The sequence below is a fragment of the Neofelis nebulosa genome, chromosome 8 (genome assembly GCF_028018385.1).
Source record: "Neofelis nebulosa isolate mNeoNeb1 chromosome 8, mNeoNeb1.pri, whole genome shotgun sequence".
In the NCBI taxonomy this organism is placed as follows: Eukaryota; Metazoa; Chordata; class Mammalia; order Carnivora; family Felidae; genus Neofelis; species Neofelis nebulosa.
Genome location: NC_080789.1, coordinates 124,606,139 through 124,624,777, shown reverse-complemented (window position 1 = coordinate 124,624,777; position 18,639 = coordinate 124,606,139). Strand labels below are relative to the sequence as shown.

Genomic DNA, 18,639 nt, shown 5'->3' with positions numbered 1-18,639 from the left:
ACAAAACAAAACAAAAACACACCAAAATAACATCTTTAACCTTCTTCATCTTAGAACAAGACTACTTTCTATTGATTTGTAACCCACTTTCAGTTGCCCAGTTTGTGAATTATCTAGTTTCCTTGCTATTTTCTTCCTTTTTTTCCCCCTTCCATTCAACTCCAGGGAAATATTACTTCATAACAGATGAAGAAAAAAATAAGTAGAAGTGGAAAACTCAAAACATCAACTTGAGGATTTTTCTCTTTTTGTATTACATTAGCTACAACACCATACACCAATCTGTTTGAACAAAAGGAAAACCAAAGAACACTTCTTATCTGCTTGGTTTTTACTCTGAAGCAATTAGGGTTTTCTGTGGTGCTATAATTTGAAATAATTAAGGTGCTTCCTTCCTACATTTGCAACCCTCTACCACTTGACTACCAGCTGAAGTGGAATTGCAATAGAAGTCACACAGGACAATGTCATTTGCATTATCAAATTTTTCTCCCCTAAGGACCGAATCTGATATTATATATACTGCTTTTTATGAGGAAATGGAATATAGTATTTCACAAATGTTCATATGGAACAATGACCAGATCACAACCTAAGCAGTTCCCAGAAACCAAATTCACCACTTACAAAGTCATTGCTCTCTGAGCTTCAGTTTCTTTTGTAAATTGGGGATAATAATATTTAACCACACAGGAACGTTCTAAGGCACTGGTTCTGAAAGTGTGGCCCTGCAGAGTTAGCATCACCTGCAAATTGTTAAAAATGAAATTCTTGGGTCACCCCAGACCTACTGAATAAGAAACTCTGGGGATTGACTGAACAATCTGTGATGTAACAAAACTTCCAGGTAATTTTGATGCATCTACAAGTTGTAAGTAACTGTTCCAATGATCCAACAAGATAATGCATGTGAAAATAAAAGTACTTTGATCACTGTAACACATTATCCACATGTTAACTACTATTATGATGACTGTAAGGAATATTTTCAGCAAATATCTATGAGAAGAATTGTGCTAACTATACAAGAGTGTAACAGGCACAGTACTTCCCTTCAATAATTTAGCTTTTATAAGAAAACGGACAATTGCTGTACTGTATGGTAAGTGCTGTCATAGGAGTTTGCAGTGTGCCATGGGACCAAAGAGGGTACACTTAACTCAGGGCACAAAAGAAGCTCTTCAAGGGTAAATGCCGTTTGGTCTGTGGCCTTATTGGTAAGTATAAGTTAGCCAGATTGATAAGGAGTGAAGCCATTTTGGCCAATAAGAATAGATGTCATGGCAAGTCCTAGAAGTGTGGAAGATTGTATCTCTCAGGTGAAGGGGTTTCAAATTAGAGTAAAGGTTTGATGAGCAAAAGGAGAATTGAAGTCAAACCAGCTGTGCTATCAAGAGGTCGTATCAGATATGAGCCTCTGTGTAAAACTGCTTTATCTGGACAGGATTCTGAAAATCATGAGAAAGTGGTAAAGGGCTTAAACTAGTAAAATTATACAATGTGACATCAGTCTGAAGGCAAGGCATCCAGTTATGAACCTGTTACTAGTGTGATGAGTGACTTTGGCCACATGGTCGGAGAAGAATGGGGCAGGAGGCCATACATTAGACATTCAGGAAGTAATTTTATGGAATTTTTGTGACTGAGATGATGAAGTGGAGAAATGGATATGGGAATTCAAAAATTGTGTTTATACATATTTTTTAGCATAAAATTCTTATCTCTGATGCTTTGAAAGTCCTATTTCAGAATCAGATTAAGATTCCCTTTAGTTTCATAATTGTTAGGAAAAATGCAGTCAAATGCATTCTCCCCCTTATCCTGAATCAGTGAAAAATACTGGATCACATCAGCTAATTTATATTTATAATCTCCTCTAAATTTGAATATGCAGTATCTACAATTTTATGAAGTTACTGTGCCTCTACATTAGCACTTGATTTGTCTTTTTATTACTTTATACTTATCAGAACAATGCAAATAGTTTAAAAAACAGAGTAAAGCCTCTGCCAGTTCCCACCAAATTATGCCATGAACACATGCTTAGAAAATGTATAGGTCCTCGTTTGTTTTCCCTGGCAATGAGACATTTAAGCTAGGCTTGGCACACAAATAAGGATGGAAAGAGATTTTTTCAGGTGTTAGTGAGTGATGAATGGGTGTTACCAAACAGACCGAGAAGTAAGTTGTTTCGTAACTCCTTGGTTATAACCTATTAATAGCAGAAGACCTGTTCGAATTTCGAGAAGAGTAAGGTGTTGGCTCTGACTGAAAGAGTCTCATTATATTTTATTTCTCCTTCTCTCCTGTTTGTGCTAAGAAAACAGGCCCTTATGCATGAATGGGGTGGGACATTTATCTTTCTGTTTCAGGTGGACTCTACCTAATACTTAATGTTTAAAATATGCTGGAGCTAATTAATCAAGAGGAAATTAGTCCAAACAAATTAATCACCGGTGCTCAATGTGTAATTTCAGAGCTTTGTGGCTCAGAGATTATTGAGTGGCTTTTCCTTTTTCGTTGTTGTTGTTTTCTATTAAAATGAGTTCACCCATGGTAATAAGGAGGTCTTTTAAGGATGTACCTCAACTGTCCCATTCCCCTTCTGCTGACACAGGCTCAGCACATGACCCAGAAAACACTTGGTTTGAGCTGATGCTTTCATGCTACGTTGAGACAGCATTCCTGTCTCCTTGCCTGCAGTGCTCTAATAGGTAGAAACCACAGGGGGGTATTGGGAAGAGGAATGAGCATGGCAGGCAGTGAGCATCTTCGACACCTGCTTTTTCTTCCCTTGTATGGGATGAAGAATCTTTTGGCATATTCATATGTAAAAAAATGGCATAATTAATAAGCCACAAAAACAGAGTCTGTGGCAAAGGCTTTTCCTGTTTCCTAATTCTTAACTGATGCTCAGGCAACAATGGGAAATAGGGCAGGTATGTGGAGGACCAATCTGTTTAGGGCATGTGGGCATAAAATCAGCAGGAACAGGTGTGACCATAATATATACTAGAAAGTAGAAGACTGGGTGTTGAACAACTTGGCATAGATAACACTTTACAGTTAACAGTATGCTCTCTTGTCACTGTTTTATTTAATTTTCATCTACATTCTATGAGGTGAGTTGTAATTTTTATTGCTTACAACAGGAAACTGAAATTATCTGACTCTTCCAAAACCAAACTGGCAGAGTCTAGCCTCAAATCCATTTGCCCTGATATTATTATTTACTGTCTTTTCCTGAGCCACTTCTGTGCCCTCTACACCTAGAGATGCTTCCAGAGTGAACCTTAATGTGAAATGGACATTTTCAGACCATTAAGACAAAAAATTTCTCCTAGTGTTTCTGTCCTAGCAGAAAAAAATTGTCAGGTTAACTACCATTATAAATTTCAGGAAGAATAATGGGAAGGAAAGCCAGGCAGTGAACAGAGAATATCCTGATAAGCCAGAGACATAATGTAAAACTCAGAATATACCTCTGGGTGACTTCCTACTCAACCTCTCTGTGCCTTTATTTACTCAACTATCAAATGGGGAAATAACTCCTATCTAGTAATATTACTGTATTATAAATAAGATATTAGAGTATTTAGAAATTTTTAGCATATGGCAGGCATTCAATACATAATTCCTATTGGGCTTTGTATATTAGAGTTTTCTGAAGCATGGAATGTAAATGTAGAATTAAACATGTTTCTATAAACAAACAAAAATATAAACATGAATTTAATATACATGATGTTATGACAGAAATGCCTAATAAACAGAAAAAAAAGTCTCATGCTATTATGCTGTAAATCTAATCTGGAATATATCCAAAATGCATGCTGCTTCTGAAGGGATTTTCTTTATTATTAAAAAAACTGTAAGATTAGAGTAAGTCTAGCTGAAAAAATATACTGCAATAAAGGATTGGGAAATCTAGGTTAGTTTAGGATCCCATTAACAATTTGAACACAATTTGAGCGTATCTCTTCAGATCCCATGAGTATAGATGATTTATGTATATATTACATAACCAGTTTTTCTGAGACAGTTATATAATACATACATAGGCACTTCATTTTTGGAATAAATATTATCACCTATTCCATAAAAGTCTAGTTGAGATAGCACATTTTAAATTTTCTGGGTCTGAGAAAATAAAGATTCTTTAAGCAATTCTTTCATTCTTTTTTTTAAAGATTTCTTATAGTCATATATATTTTTTTAAAGATTTCTTATAGTCATATATATTTTTTACTTTGTCTTAATTTTTAAATTATTTTATTTCTTTAAATTTATGACGCTATAAATTCTCAAACACATCTTCTCCATTCTTTACATATCTAGTCGAGTACCCTGTACATAGTAGACATTCAATAAATATCTTATCAATATTAAATCATTGATTGATTAAATCACTAAATCAATATTGATTTAATGAAGAAAACTTTAGAGATCGAAATGGAAAAGCAGAAAAATTAAAGTTCTATATGTGCTTATAATAGAAGACCCAAATCAAACTGACATAAATAATAAAGAACACTTACTAATTTGTATAACAAAAAAAGTCTAAATGTACAGCAGCATTCTTGAAAGATGAACTGACTGAGATGTTTACAATGCCATTAAGGTTTTCCTCCATTTCTCAGTGATTCCCCAGTCTCTATCTTCCTATTATTTTATCTTCAGGCTGGCTTGTGTTCCAAAATGGTAACAAGAGTACTTCCTGAGCTTAACAGGGATACATGCTTCCTTTTGCACATCAGAGTTGGAAAGAGGTTGCCTTTTACCACAATTATGCAACAAAATGTACACCTGACAAAATTGATCCTGGAAAAATGTATGTCTGTGTATGAATGGATCCCTATTTTATTTTTTTTAAAACAGCTAACATACAATGCTACATTAGTACCTTAGTATCAGGTGTACAACACAGTGACTCAACTTCTCTATATGTTATGCTACATTCACAAGTGCAGCTACTATCTGTCACCTGACTATGCAATTACAGGATCACTGACTATATTCCGAATGTTATGGTTTTTATTCCTGTGACTTACTCATTCCATTCCTGGAAGTCTATAGTGCTCACCCTCCTTATTCTATATTGCCCATCCCTCCACATCTGCTATGCTCTGTCAACCATCCATTTGTTCTGTTAGTTTCCTTTTTTAGATTCCACATGTAAATGAAATCATATGGTATTTGTCTTTCTCAGTCTGACTTATTGTGCTTAGCATAAAACACCCTAGGCCTATCCATGTTATCTCAAATGGAAGATTTCATCCTTTTATATGGCTGCATGAAATTCCTGTGTCTGTGTATACATCACATCTTTTTTATCCATTCCTCAATGGACACTTAAGATTGCTTCTATAATTCAGTATTGTGAATAATGCTGTAATGAACAAAGAGGTGCATATATCTTTTCAAATTAGTATTATCATGTACTTTGGGTAAATACCCAGTAGCGAAATTACTTGATCATATGGCATTTTTATTTTTAATGTTTTAAGAAACCTCCACACTATTTCCCACATTAGCTGCACCAGCTTACATTCCTACCAATAATGCATAAGGGTTCCTTTTTCTCCACATACTTGCCAGCAGTTATTATTTCTTGTCTTTTTAATTTTAGCCATTGTCACAGGTGTGAAGTGGTATTTCACTGTGGTTTTGATTTGCATTTCCCTCATGAGGTTGAGCATCTTTTCATGTGTCTTTTGGCCATCTGTATGTCTTCTTTGGAAGACTGTCTCCTCAGGTCCTCTGCTCATTTTTTTAATTGGATTTTTGGGTGTTGAGTTGTATAAATTATATATTTTATTATATATAAATTATATAAATTTATAATTATATAAATGTATAAATTATATATTAACCCCTTATGCATTATATCATTTCCAAATATCTTCTCCCATTCAGTAGGCTGCCTTTTTGATTTGTTTCTTTTTTTTTTTTAATTTATTTATTTATTTATTTTTTTAATATATGAAATTTACTGTCAAATTGGTTTCCTTACAACACCCAGTGCTCATCCCAAAAGGTGCCCTCCTCAATACCCATCACCCACCCTGCCCTCCCTCCCACCCCCCATCAACCCTCAGTTTGTTCTCAGTTTTTAACAGTCTCTTATGCTTTGGCTCTCTCCCACTCTAACCTCTTTTTTTTTTTTTTTTTCCCTTCCCCTCCCCCATGGGTTTCTGTTACGTTTCTCAGGATCCACATAAGAGTGAAACCATATGGTATCTGTCTTTCTCTGTATGGCTTATTTCACTTAGCATCACACTCTCCAGTTCCATCCACGTTGCTACAAAAGGCCATATTTCATTCTTTCTCATTGCCACGTAGTATTCCATTGTGTATATAAACCACAATTTCTTTATCCATTCATCAGTTGATGGACATTTAGGCTCTTTCCATAATTTGGCGATTGTTGAGAGTGCTGCTATAAACATTGGGGTACAAGTGCCCCTATGCATCAGTACTCCTGTATCCCTTGGATAAATTCCTAGCAGTGCTATTGCTGGGTCATAGGGTAGGTCTATTTTTAATTTTCTGAGGAACCTCCACACTGCTTTCCAGAGCGGCTGCACCAATTTGCATTCCCACCAACAGTGCAAGAGGGTTCCCGTCTCTCCACATCCTCTCCAGCATCTATAGTCTCCTGATTTCTTCATTTTGGCCACTCTGACTGGCGTGAGGTGGTATCTGAGTGTGGTTTTGATTTGTATTTCCCTGATGAGGAGCGACGTTGAGCATCTTTTCATGTGCCTGTTGGCCATCCGGATGTCTTCTTTAGAGAAGTGTCTATTCATGTTTTCTGCCCATTTCTTCACTGGGTTATTTGTTTTTCGGGTGTGGAGTTTGATGAGCTCTTTATAGATTTTGGATACTAGCCCTTTGTCCGATGTGTCATTTGCAAATATCTTTTCCCATTCCGTTGGTTGCCTTTTAGTTTTGTTGGTTGTTTCCTTTGCTGTGCAGAAGCTTTTTATCTTCATAAGGTCCCAGTAATTCACTTTTGCTTTTAATTCCCTTGCCTTTGGGGATGTGCCGAGTAAGAGATTGCTACGGCTGAGGTCAGAGAGGTCTTTTCCTGCTTTCTCCTCTAAGGTTTTGATGGTTTCCTGTCTCACATTCAGGTCCTTTATCCATTTTGAGTTTATTTTTGTGAATGGTGTGAGCAAGTGGTCTAGTTTCAACCTTCTGCATGTTGCTGTCCAGTTCTCCCAGCACCATTTGTTAAAGAGACTGTCTTTTTTCCATTGGATGTTCTTTCCTGCTTTGTCAAAAATGAGTTGGCCATACGTTTGTGGGTCTAGTTCTGGGGTTTCTATTCGATTCCATTGGTCTATGTGTCTGTTTTTATGCCAATACCATGCTGTCTTGATGATGACAGCTTTGTAGTAGAGGCTAAAGTCTGGGATTGTGATGCCTCCTGCTTTGGTCTTCTTCTTCAAAATTACTTTGGCTATTCGGGGCCTTTTGTGGTTCCATATGAATTTTAGGATTGCTTGTTCTAGTTTCGAGAAGAATGCTGGTGCAATTTTGATTGGGATTGCATTGAATGTGTAGATAGCTTTGGGTAGTATTGACATTTTGACAATATTTATTCTTCCAATCCATGAGCAGGGAATGTCTTTCCATTTCTTTATATCTTCTTCAATTACCTGCATAAGCTTTCTATAGTTTTCAGCATACAGATCTTTTACATCTTTGGTTAGATTTATTCCTAGGTATTTTATGCTTCTTGGTGCAATTGTGAATGGGATCAGTTTCTTTATTTGTCTTTCTGTTGCTTCATTGTTAGTGTATAAGAATGCAACTGATTTCTGTACATTGATTTTGTATCCGGCAACTTTGCTGAATTCATGTATCAGTTCTAGCAGACTTTTGGTGGAGTCTATCGGATTTTCCATGTATAATATCATGTCATCTGCAAAAAGCGAAAGCTTGACTTCATCTTTGCCAATTTGGATGCCTTTGATTTCCTTTTGTTGTCTGATTGCTGATGCTAGAACTTCCAGCACTATATTAAACAGCAGCGGTGAGAGTGGGCATCCCTGTCGTGTTCCTGATCTCAGGGAAAAAGCTCTCAGTTTTTCCCCATTGAGGATGATGTTAGCTGTGGGCTTTTCATAAATGGCTTTTATGATCTTTAAGTATGTTCCTTCTATCCCGACTTTCTCAAGGGTTTTTATTAAGAAAGGGTGCTGGATTTTGTCAAAGGCCTTTTCTGCATCGATTGACAGGATCATATGGTTCTTCTCTTTTTTTTTGTTAATGTGATGTATCACGTTGATCGATTTGCGAATGTTGAACCAGCCCTGCATCCCAGGAATGAATCCCACTTGATCATGGTGAATAATTCTTTTTATATGCTGTTGAATTCGATTTGCTAGTATCTTATTGAGAATTTTGCATCCATATTCATCAGAGATATTGGCCTGTAGTTCTCTTTTTTTACTGGGTCTCTGGTTTAGGAATCAAAGTAATACTGGCTTCATAGAATGAGTCTGGAAGTTTTCCTTCCCTTTCTATTTCTTGGAATAGCTTGAGAAGGATAGGTATTATCTCTGCTTTAAACGTCTGGTAGAACTCCCCTGGGAAGCCATCTGGTCCTGGACTCTTATTTGTTGGGAGATTTTTGATAACCGATTCAATTTCTTCGCTGGTTATGGGTCTGTTCAAGCTTTCTATTTCCTCCTGATTGAGTTTTGGAAGAGTGTGGGTGTTTAGGAATTTGTCCATTTCTTCCAGGTTGTCCAATTTGTTGGCATATAATTTTTCATAGTATTCCCTGATAATTGTTTGTATCTCTGAGGGATTGGTTGTAATAATTCCATTTTCATTCATGATTTTATCTATTTGGGTCATCTCCCTTTTCTTTTTGAGAAGCCTGGCTAGAGGTTTGTCAATTTTGTTTATTTTTTCAAAAAACCAACTCTTGGTTTCGTTGATCTGCTCTACAGTTTTTTTAGATTCTATATTGTTTATTTCTGCTCTGATCTTTATGATTTCTCTTCTTCTGCTGGGTTTAGGCTGCCTTTGCTGTTCTGCTTCTATTTCCTTTAGGTGTGCTGTTAGATTTTGTATTTGGGATTTTTCTTGTTTCTTGAGATAGGCCTGGATTGCAATGTATTTTCCTCTCAGGACTGCCTTCGCTGCGTCCCAAAGCGTTTGGATTGTTGTATTTTCATTTTCGTTTGTTTCCATATATTTTTTAATTTCTTCTCTAATTGCCTGGTTGACCCACTCATTCGTTAGTAGGGTGTTCTTTAACCTCCATGCTTTTGGAGGTTTTCCAGACTTTTTCCTGTGGTTGATTTCAAGCTTCATAGCATTGTGGTCTGAAAGTATGCATGGTATAATTTCAATTCTTGTAAACTTATGAAGGGCTGTTTTGTGACCCAGTATATGATCTATCTTGGAGAATGTTCCATGTGCACTCGAGAAGAAAGTATATTCTGTTGCTTTGGGATGCAGAGTTCTAAATATATCTGTCAAGTCCATCTGATCCAATGTATCATTCAGGGCCCTTGTTTCTTTATTGACTGTGTGTCTAGATGATCTATCCATTTCTGTAAGTGGTGTGTTAAAGTCCCCTGCAATGACCACATTCTTATCAATAAGGTTGCTTATGTTTATGAGTAACTGTTTTATATATCTGGGGGCTCCGGTATTTGGCGCATAGACATTTATAATTGTTAGCTCTTCCTGATGGATAGACCCTGTAATTATTATATAATGCCCTTCTTCATCTCTTGTTACAGCCTTTAATTTAAAGTCTAGTTTGTCTGATATAAGTATGGCTACTCCAGCTTTCTTTTGGCTTCCAGTAGCATGATAAATAGTTCTCCATCCCCTCACTCTCAATCTAAAGGTGTCCTCAGATCTCAAATGAGTCTCTTGTAGACAGCAAATAGATGGGTCTTGTTTTTTTATCCATTCTGATACCCTATGTCTTTTGGTTGGCGCATTTAATCCATTTACATTCAGTGTTATTATAGAAAGATACGGGTTTAGAGTCATTGTGATGTCTGTATGTTTTATGCTTGTAGTGATGTCTCTGGTACTTTGTCTCACAGGATCCCCCTTAGGATCTCTTGTAGGGCTGGTTTCGTGGTGACAAATTCCTTCAGTTTTTGTTTGTTTGGGAAGACCTTTATCTCTCCTTCTATTCTAAATGACAGACTTGCTGGATAAAGGATTCTCGGCTGCATACTTTTTCTGTTTAGCACACTGAAGATACCGTGCCAAGCCTTTCTGGCCTGCCAAGTTTCAAAGGAGAGATCAGTCACGAGTCTTATAGGTCTCCCTTTATATGTGAGGGCACGTTTATCCCTTGCTGCTTTCAGAATTTTCTCTTTATCCTTGTATTTTGCCAGTTTCACTATGATATGTCGTGCAGAAGATCGATTCAAGTTACGTCTGAAGGGAGTTCTCTGTGCCTCTTGGATTTCAATGCCTTTTTCCTTCCCCAGTTCAGGGAAGTTCTCAGCTATAATTTCTTCAAGTACCCCTTCAGCACCTTTCCCTCTCTCTTCCTCCTCTGGGATACCAATTATGCGTATATTATTTCTTTTTAGTGTATCACTTAGTTCTCTAATTTTCCCCTCATACTCCTGGATTTTTTTATCTCTCTTTCTTTCAGCTTCCTCTTTCTCCATAACTTTATCTTCTAGTTCACCTATTCTCTCCTCTGCCTCTTCAATCCGAGCCGTCGTGGTTTCCATTTTGTTTTGCATTTCGTTTAAAGCGTTTTTCAGCTCCTCGTGACTGTTCCTTAGTCCCTTGATCTCTGTAGCAAGAGATTCTCTGCTGTCCTGTATACTGTTTTCAAGCCCAGCGATTAATTTTATGACTATTATTCTAAATTCACTTTCTGTTATATTATTTAAATCCTTTTTGATCAGTTCATTAGCTGTTGTTATTTCCTGGAGATTCTTCTGAGGGGAATTCTTCCGTTTGGTCATTTTGGACAGTCCCTGGAGTGGTGAGGACCCGCAGGGCACTTCCCCCGTGCTGTGGTGTATAACTGGAGTCGGTGGGCGGGGCCGCAGTCCGACCTGATGTCTGCCCCCAGCCCCCCGCTGGGGCCACAGTCAGACTGGTGTGTGCCTTCTCTTCCCCTCTCCTAGGGGCGGGATTCACTGTGGGGTGGTGTGGCCCGTCTGGTCTACTTGCACACTGCCAGGCTTGTGGTGCTGGGGAGCTGGCGTATTAGCTGGGGTGGGTAGGCAAGGTGCACGGGGGCGGGAGGGGCCGGCTTAGCTCGCTTCTCCTTAGGTGATCCGCTTCAGGAGGGGCCCTGTGGCAGCGGGAGGGAGTCAGATCCGCTGCCGGAGGTTTGGCTCCGCAGAAGCACAGAGTTGGGTGTTTGCGCGGAGCGAGCAAGTTCCCTGGCAGGAACTGGTTCTCTTTGGGATTTTGGCTGGGGGATGGGCGGGGGAGATGGCCCTGGCGAGCGCCTTTGTTCCCCGCCAAGCTGAGCTCTGCCGTCCGGGGGCTCAGCAGCTCTCCCTCCCTTTGTCCTCCAGCCTTCCCGCTTTCTGAGCAGAGCTGTTAACTTCTGACCTCCCAGACGCTAAGTCGCGCTTGCTGTCGGAACACAGTCCGTCCGGCCCCTCCGCTTTTGCCAGCCCGACTGGGGGCTCTGCTTGGCCGGCGAGCCGCCCCTCCGCCCCGGCTCCCTCCCGCCAGTCCGTGGAGCGCGCACCGCCTCGCCGCCCTTCCTCCCCTCTTCCGTGGGCCTCTCGTCTGCGCTTGGCTCCGGAGACTCCGTTCTGCTAATCCTCTGGCGGTTTTCTGGGTTCTTTAGGCAGGTGTAGGTGGAATCTAAGTGATCAGCAGGACGCGCGGTGAGCCCAGCGTCCTCCTATGCCGCCATATTCCCCAAAGCTCGCCTGATTTGTTTCTTTTGCTGTGCAAAAGCTTTTTACTTTGACACAGTCTCAATAGTTTATTTTTGCTTTTCTTTCCCTTGCCTCAGACTTATCTAGAAAAATGTTGCTATAGTCAATGTCAGAAAAATTTATGCCTATATTCTCTTCATAAAGACTTCAAGTCTCACATTTAGATCTTTAATCCAGGTTGAGTTTATTTTTGTGTATGGTGTAAAAAAGTAGCCAAGTTTCACTTTTCTTCCATGTATCTGTCCAGTATTCTCAGCACCATTTATTGAAAACACTCTCTTTATCTCATTGTACATTCTTGCCTCTTTTTTTTCATAAACTAATTGACCATGTAAATTTGGGTTTATTTCTAAGCTCCCTATTCTGTTCCATTGATCTATGTATCTATTTTTGTGCCAGTACCACACTGTTTTGATTAGCACAATTCTGTAATGTATCTTGAAATCTGGGATTATGACACCCCCACCTTTGTTCTTTTTCAAGATTGCTCTGTTTGGGGTCTTTTGTGGTTCCATACAAATTTCAGGATTATTTGTTCTAGTTCTGTGAAAAATACTATTGATATTTCGATAGGGACTGCATTAAATCTATAGATTGCTTTCCATAGGATGGACATTTTAACAAAATTACTCTTGCAATTCATGAGCATGGAATGTTTTTCCACTTGTGTGCGTCATCTTCGTTGTTTTCATGACTATTTTATTGTTTTCAGAGTATAGGTCTTTTACCTCCTTGGTTAAATTTATTTCTAGATATGTTCATGATTTTGGTGCAACTGTAATTTTTTTTTTTATCTTTCTGCTACTTTGTTAGTGTGTAGAAACTATACTTATTTCTGAAACTTCATTGATTCACTGATTAGTTCTAGTAAATTTTTAAATACTTATTCATATATATACAGAGAGAACATAAACATAAGTGTGGGAGGGGCAGAGAGAGGGAGAGATAGAATCCCAAGCAGGCTCTGCGCTGATGCAGGTCTCAGTGTCACGAACCATGAGATCATGACCAGAGACAAAACCAAGAGTCAGATGCTTAACCAACTAAGCCACCCAAGCGCCCCACTTCTAGTAATTTTTTGGTGGAGTCCTTAGGGTTATCTATGAACAGTATCATGCCATCTACAAATAGTGAAAGTTTTACTTCTTCTTTACCAGTATGGATGCCTTTTGTTTAGTTCTCTTGTCTGATTTCCATGGCTATGATTTCCAGTACTTTGTGGATCAAAACTGGTAAGAATGATCCTTGTCTTGTTCCTGATCTTAGAGACAATCTCTCAGTATTTCACCATTGGGTAGGATGTTAGCTATTGTTTTTCATATATGAAATATTATATTGAGGTATGTTTCCTCATTGCCACTTTGTTGAATCTTTATCATGAATGGATATTGAATTTTGTAAAATATTTTTTCTGCATCTATTGAAATCATCATATGATTTTTATCCTTTGTTTTGTTGCTATGGTATATCATGTTGATTGATTTGTGAATACTGACACATCCTTGCATCCGAAGGATAAATCCCACTTGATTGTGGCAAATAGTATTTTTATTTTTAAATGTGGTGTGATAATATTTTATTCAGCATTTTCCCATCTACGTTTGTCAGAGAGATTGGTCTGTAATTTTCATTTTTGTAGTGACTTTTCAGTGTTGGTTAACACCTCTTTAAATGGTTGGTAGAATTCATCTGTGAAGATATCTGATCCTGGACTTTTGCTTGTTGACAGTTTTTGATTATTTATTCAATTTCATTACTAGTAATCAGTCTTCTCAGATTTCCTATTTCTCCGTGGTTTAGTTTTGGAAGTTTGTATTTTCTAGAAGTTTGCACATTTCTTCTAGGTTATCTATTTGTTGGCATATAATTTTTCATAGTATTCTCTTTTAATCCTTTGTATTTCTGTGGTGTCAGTTATTACTTCTTCATTTCTTATTTTATTTGGGTCCTTTCTCTCCTTTTTCTTAATGAGTCTAGATAAAAGTTTATCAATTTTATTTATCTTTTCAAAGAACTAGCTGCTGGTTTCTTTTTTTTTAAATTTTAGTCTCCATATCATTTATTTTTGCTCTGATTTTTATTATTTCTGTCTTTCACCTTGGGCTTCATTTCTTCTTCTTTTTTAGTTCCTTTAGGTGTAAGGTTAGATTGTTATTTGAGCTTTTTTTTTTTGTTTCTTGAGCTAGGCCTGTATTAATATATATATTCCTTCTTAGAACTGTTTTCACTCTGTCCCAACAATTTTGTACCATCGTGTTTTAATTTACACTTGTCTTAATGTATTTTTTTTTAAATTTCCTCTTGGATTCTTTGTTGTCTCCAAAGAGTCATTGGTTGTTTAGTGTCACGTTGTTTGGCTTCCATGTGTTTTTTTCTTTTTCCTTGTGATTTATTTCTACATTCATACAATTGCGGTGGCAAAGATGCATGGGATTATTACAATCTTCTTAATTTGTTGAGCCTTGTTTTGTGGCCTCACATGTGATATGTTTTGCAGAATGTTCCATGTGCCCTTGAAAAGAATCCTGTTGTTTTTGGATGGAATGATTTGTGTGTGTGTGTGTGTATGTTATGTCCACCTGGTCTAAAGCATCAGACATTTATACTGACTTTCTGCGTAATCTATCCACTGATGTAAATGAAGTATTAAAGTCCTCTACTAATATTGTATTACTATAAATTTCTCTCTTTATGTCCATTAATATTTGCTTTATGTTTAGGTGCTCCATTGTTGGGTGCATATGTTATATCCTCTTGCTGGATTGATCCCTTTATCATTATGTAATGCCTTTGTCCCTTGTTACAGTCTTTGTTTCAAAGTCTATTTTCCCTGATATAAATGCTGCTATACTGGCTTTTATTCCCTCCCACTTGCATGGTAAATATTTCTCTATCCCTTCACTTTCAGTCCACTTGTGTCTTTAGGTCTGAGGTGTCTGTTGTAAGCAACATATAGATGTGTCTTTTTTTCTCTAATAATCATTCTGTCAACGTGTTTTTTGGTTAGAACGTTTAGGCCATTTAAAGTAATTATTGATAAGTACGTACTTATTGCCACTTTGTTTTCTAATGATATTTATAGTTCTCTGTTCCTTTCTATTCATGTGTTCTCTTTGTGATTGGTGGGTTTCTGTAGTGTTTATGTGTGGCTTTCTGGTCTGTGTGTATGTGTGTCTATTACAGGTTTAGGGTTTGTGGTTAACATGAGGTACATATATAACACCCCAAGAATATAGCAGTCTGTATTAAATATATGATCATTTAAGCTCAAAAACATTCTGAAAAAACGCCTCTTATTTTTACACTCTCCTCCACATTTGATGTATATTATACTTTACATCTTTTTATTCATAACTTTCATATAACTGATTATGACCATTTATTTTCCACTTAAAGAAGTCCCTTTAACATTTCTTGTGAGGCTTGTTTACGGATAATAAACTCTTTCACTTTTTTGTTTAGGAAACTCTTTCTTCTTCATATCTGAATGAAGCCTTTCTGGGTCCAGGAGTCTTTGTTGTAGGTTTTTCCTTTCAGGCCTTTGAATATATCATGTCACTTTCTTCCTGCGAAGGTTTTCCGCTGAAAAATCAGCTGGGAACCTTACTTGGGTTTCCCTTGTATGTAACTTTTTGCTTCTGTATTGCTGCTTTTAAAATTCTCTAACTTTAGCCTTTGACATTTTAATATGTGGTGTGGATTTCCTTGTATTCATCTATCTGGAATTCTGTGCTTTTTGAACTTGGATGTCTATTTCTTTCCCCAGGTTAGACCAACTCAGTTATTTCTTCAGATAAGTTTTATGCCTCTTCCTCTCTTGTCCTGGGACCCCTAGAATGCAAATGTTTGTTCATTTGATGTTGTCCAAGAGATCCCTTAACCATTCCTAATGTTTTAAAATGATTTTCTCTTTGCTGTCCAGCTTGAGTGCTTTCCATTTATTTGTCTTCCAGACAACTGATACATTCTTCTGCATCCACTAATCTGTTGATTCCCTCTAGAGGATTTTTTTAATGTTTATTTTTGAGAGTAGGGAGGGGCAGAGAGAGAGGGAGACAGAGAATCCCAAGCAGCTCCACAATGTCAGGCTCCACAAAGCCCAACACAGGGCTCTAGCCAACGAACCGTGAGATATCCAAGCTGAAGTCAGGGCACTTAATTGACTGAACCATCCAGATGCCCCATAGAATATTTTTTTTATATTCTTCTACTATGATTGTTTTTTTTAATGTTTATTTATTTTGAGAGAAGGTGCATGTGTGTACGGGAGAGTGGGGGAGGGCAGAGAGGGAAAGACAGAATCCCAAGCAGACTCTGCATGGTCAGTGCAGAGCGTGACCTGGAGCTCACTCTCATAAAGCGTGAGATCATGACCTGAGCCAAAATCAAGAGTCCAGTGCTTAACCAACTGAGCCACTCAGGTACCCCTGATTGGTTATTATATACATGTGTGTGTGTGTATAATTTTTATTGAAGGTCTTTCTCCCAGTCTTCTCTGCAGCCCAGTGAGCATTTTTACAATCATTACTTTTAAGTTTTTTTTTTAATCAGGTACATTGCTTATCTCCATTTCACTTAGTTGTCTGAAACTTTGTCTTATTCTTTTGCAGAATATTCCTGTTTTCCTATACTTTCTGTTTTTCTGTGGATTAGGTAGAATAGCTACTTCTGAACTTAAAGGAATGGTCTTGTGTATGGTCATCCCCTATGTAGACTGTGTGTTCTTGGTCACTTTTCCTGGTTGGCTAGAACTGTGGCTGGCTTGGGCTGGGGATCCTGGAGCTCTCCACCAAGTGAGCATCCTAGTATAGCAGCTAAAGTTTAAGTGGGCACAGAACAGTGCAGTCCCTGGGCTCTCCAAACTGTGGGTGCCCTGGCAGGACAGCTAAAGCTAAACTGGATGCGAGCTGGGTGCCTCTAGGCTCTCCATGTAGAGGAAGCCTTGGCAGGATAAGTAAAGTTGTGAAGTGGGTGTAAACCAGCATGTTCCAGGAGTCTCCACACAGAGGGTTCCCTGGAGAGGTGGGTGGCTAGAGCTGAGGCAGGGTACACACAGGGGGTCCTGGGGCACTCTGTGTAGGGGGCACTCTGGCAAGACAGCTAAATCTAAAGTGGGTATGGGCCAGTGTGGTCTCTGAGCTCTTTGTGCAAAGTCTGCCCTGGCAGAACAGCTGAAGCTGAGTGATTGCAAGCTGGCTTGTCCTGGGGCTCTCCACTCTGAGGGTGCCCTGACCGGCCACCTGAAGTTGAAGTGGGTAAAAGCTGAATGTCCTTGAATGCTCAGCACAGGTGGTGCCCTAGCCATATGATTGGAGCTGAGGCCACTGTGGATGGGAGTGTCTCAAAGTACTCCACACAGGAAGTAACCCCCTGGCCGGGTAAAGGGAAATGTAGCCAAGGACCAGGGGTTCTTGGGGTGCTTTATACAGGGGCACCCTGGCAGCACAGCAGGTTCTGGAGCACTTTGAACCAGGGGTGTCCTAGCAAGCTGTCTGAAGTAAAGTGGTGTGGGCCTGGAGCGTTCCATGGTGTTTTGTGCCTGTGTCACCTTGGCTTAAAGGCTGGATCAGTAGTAAGCACTAACCAGGGGTATCCCACTGTGTACCGCCCTGTGGCCTTCTTGTGGGATAGCTGGAGCTGGTGTGAGCTAGGGGTCCAGGGTTCACTGAGGTGCCAGGCCAGTTAGGGCGCCTGGGTTGTCCACTGGTCCCTGCTATCAAAGTATAGGGGGAGCACAGATTGTGTCCAGCAGCCCCTCCTACCTGGAGAGAATTTCAGCAGCTTCCTCCACTTGATTGAGTTCTAGGGCTGGCTCTTTTATATGCTCATTATTCTTTTAAACCCTGGCTTTTTTGTTTTTCTTTTTTTTTTTTTTTCTGTGCCTCGCCACAACCAGAACTGGTGTGGCCTAGGGGACTTGGCCTTGTTGAAGCTCAATCAGGTTAGGGTGTGCTGACCCTGTTCCAGTATGCACTTTCAACATGGGGGGGGGGGCGCATAAATTATGTCATTTTCCAGTCCCTTTGACCCAGAGCGTTCTAGTAGCTTCTCCATTTGATAGAGTTCCAGGGTTGGCTCTTTTATAAACCAGTTGCAGCTTTTTTTTTTTTTCCTGTGCCTAAGGACAAAGGAATCTCTCCTGTGTCCCTCAATACTATCCCTCCCCGCTGCAGTTTGCAGTGTTAAAGGTGGGTGTTCCCTTTGTTAGCATTTCTCCATCTCTCTTGCTTTTCTTTTTTTACTCTTCTCTCTTTCCTTGTGTGGAAGCTGTTCAGTTGGCTCTCCATTCTTCTTCAGCAATTCTTCTACAATAAGTGTAATTTGCTGTGTTATATAAAGGAGATGAATTCAGGGTCTTCCTATCTTGTCATATTAGTGAATCAATCCCTGTTGATTAGAAATGTCATTTGGTGATGGACAGGGTCCTAAATACAAACACTACACCATGGGAATGAGATAATCCTAGAGGTCAAGTGAGGGTTCAATCCCAATCTAACCACAGAAATGCTTATGATTTGGTGGAAGGAAACAGCATGGGTGGTTAAATGAATCTGGGAAAGGCAGCCACAACATGGACTATAATTGGGTAGTACTGTGAAATTCCATAGTTGTAAAAGTAAAAGTGAAATACCCCAATGTCAGTATATATTCATCAGGTATGTGAAATAAATGACACAATAGCCCTATATTACAATAAATTACTTTCCTCATATATTTTTTCCTTATGGGT

The 18,639-nt window shown here is 38.9% G+C and overlaps 1 protein-coding gene across 3 annotated transcripts in view; it reads left to right on the top strand.

Moving 5' to 3' along the window:
- MALRD1 (MAM and LDL receptor class A domain containing 1) overlaps positions 1–18,639 on the top strand; it is an 824,069-nt gene that overhangs the window by 753,334 nt on the left and 52,096 nt on the right. The window lies entirely within an intron of this gene.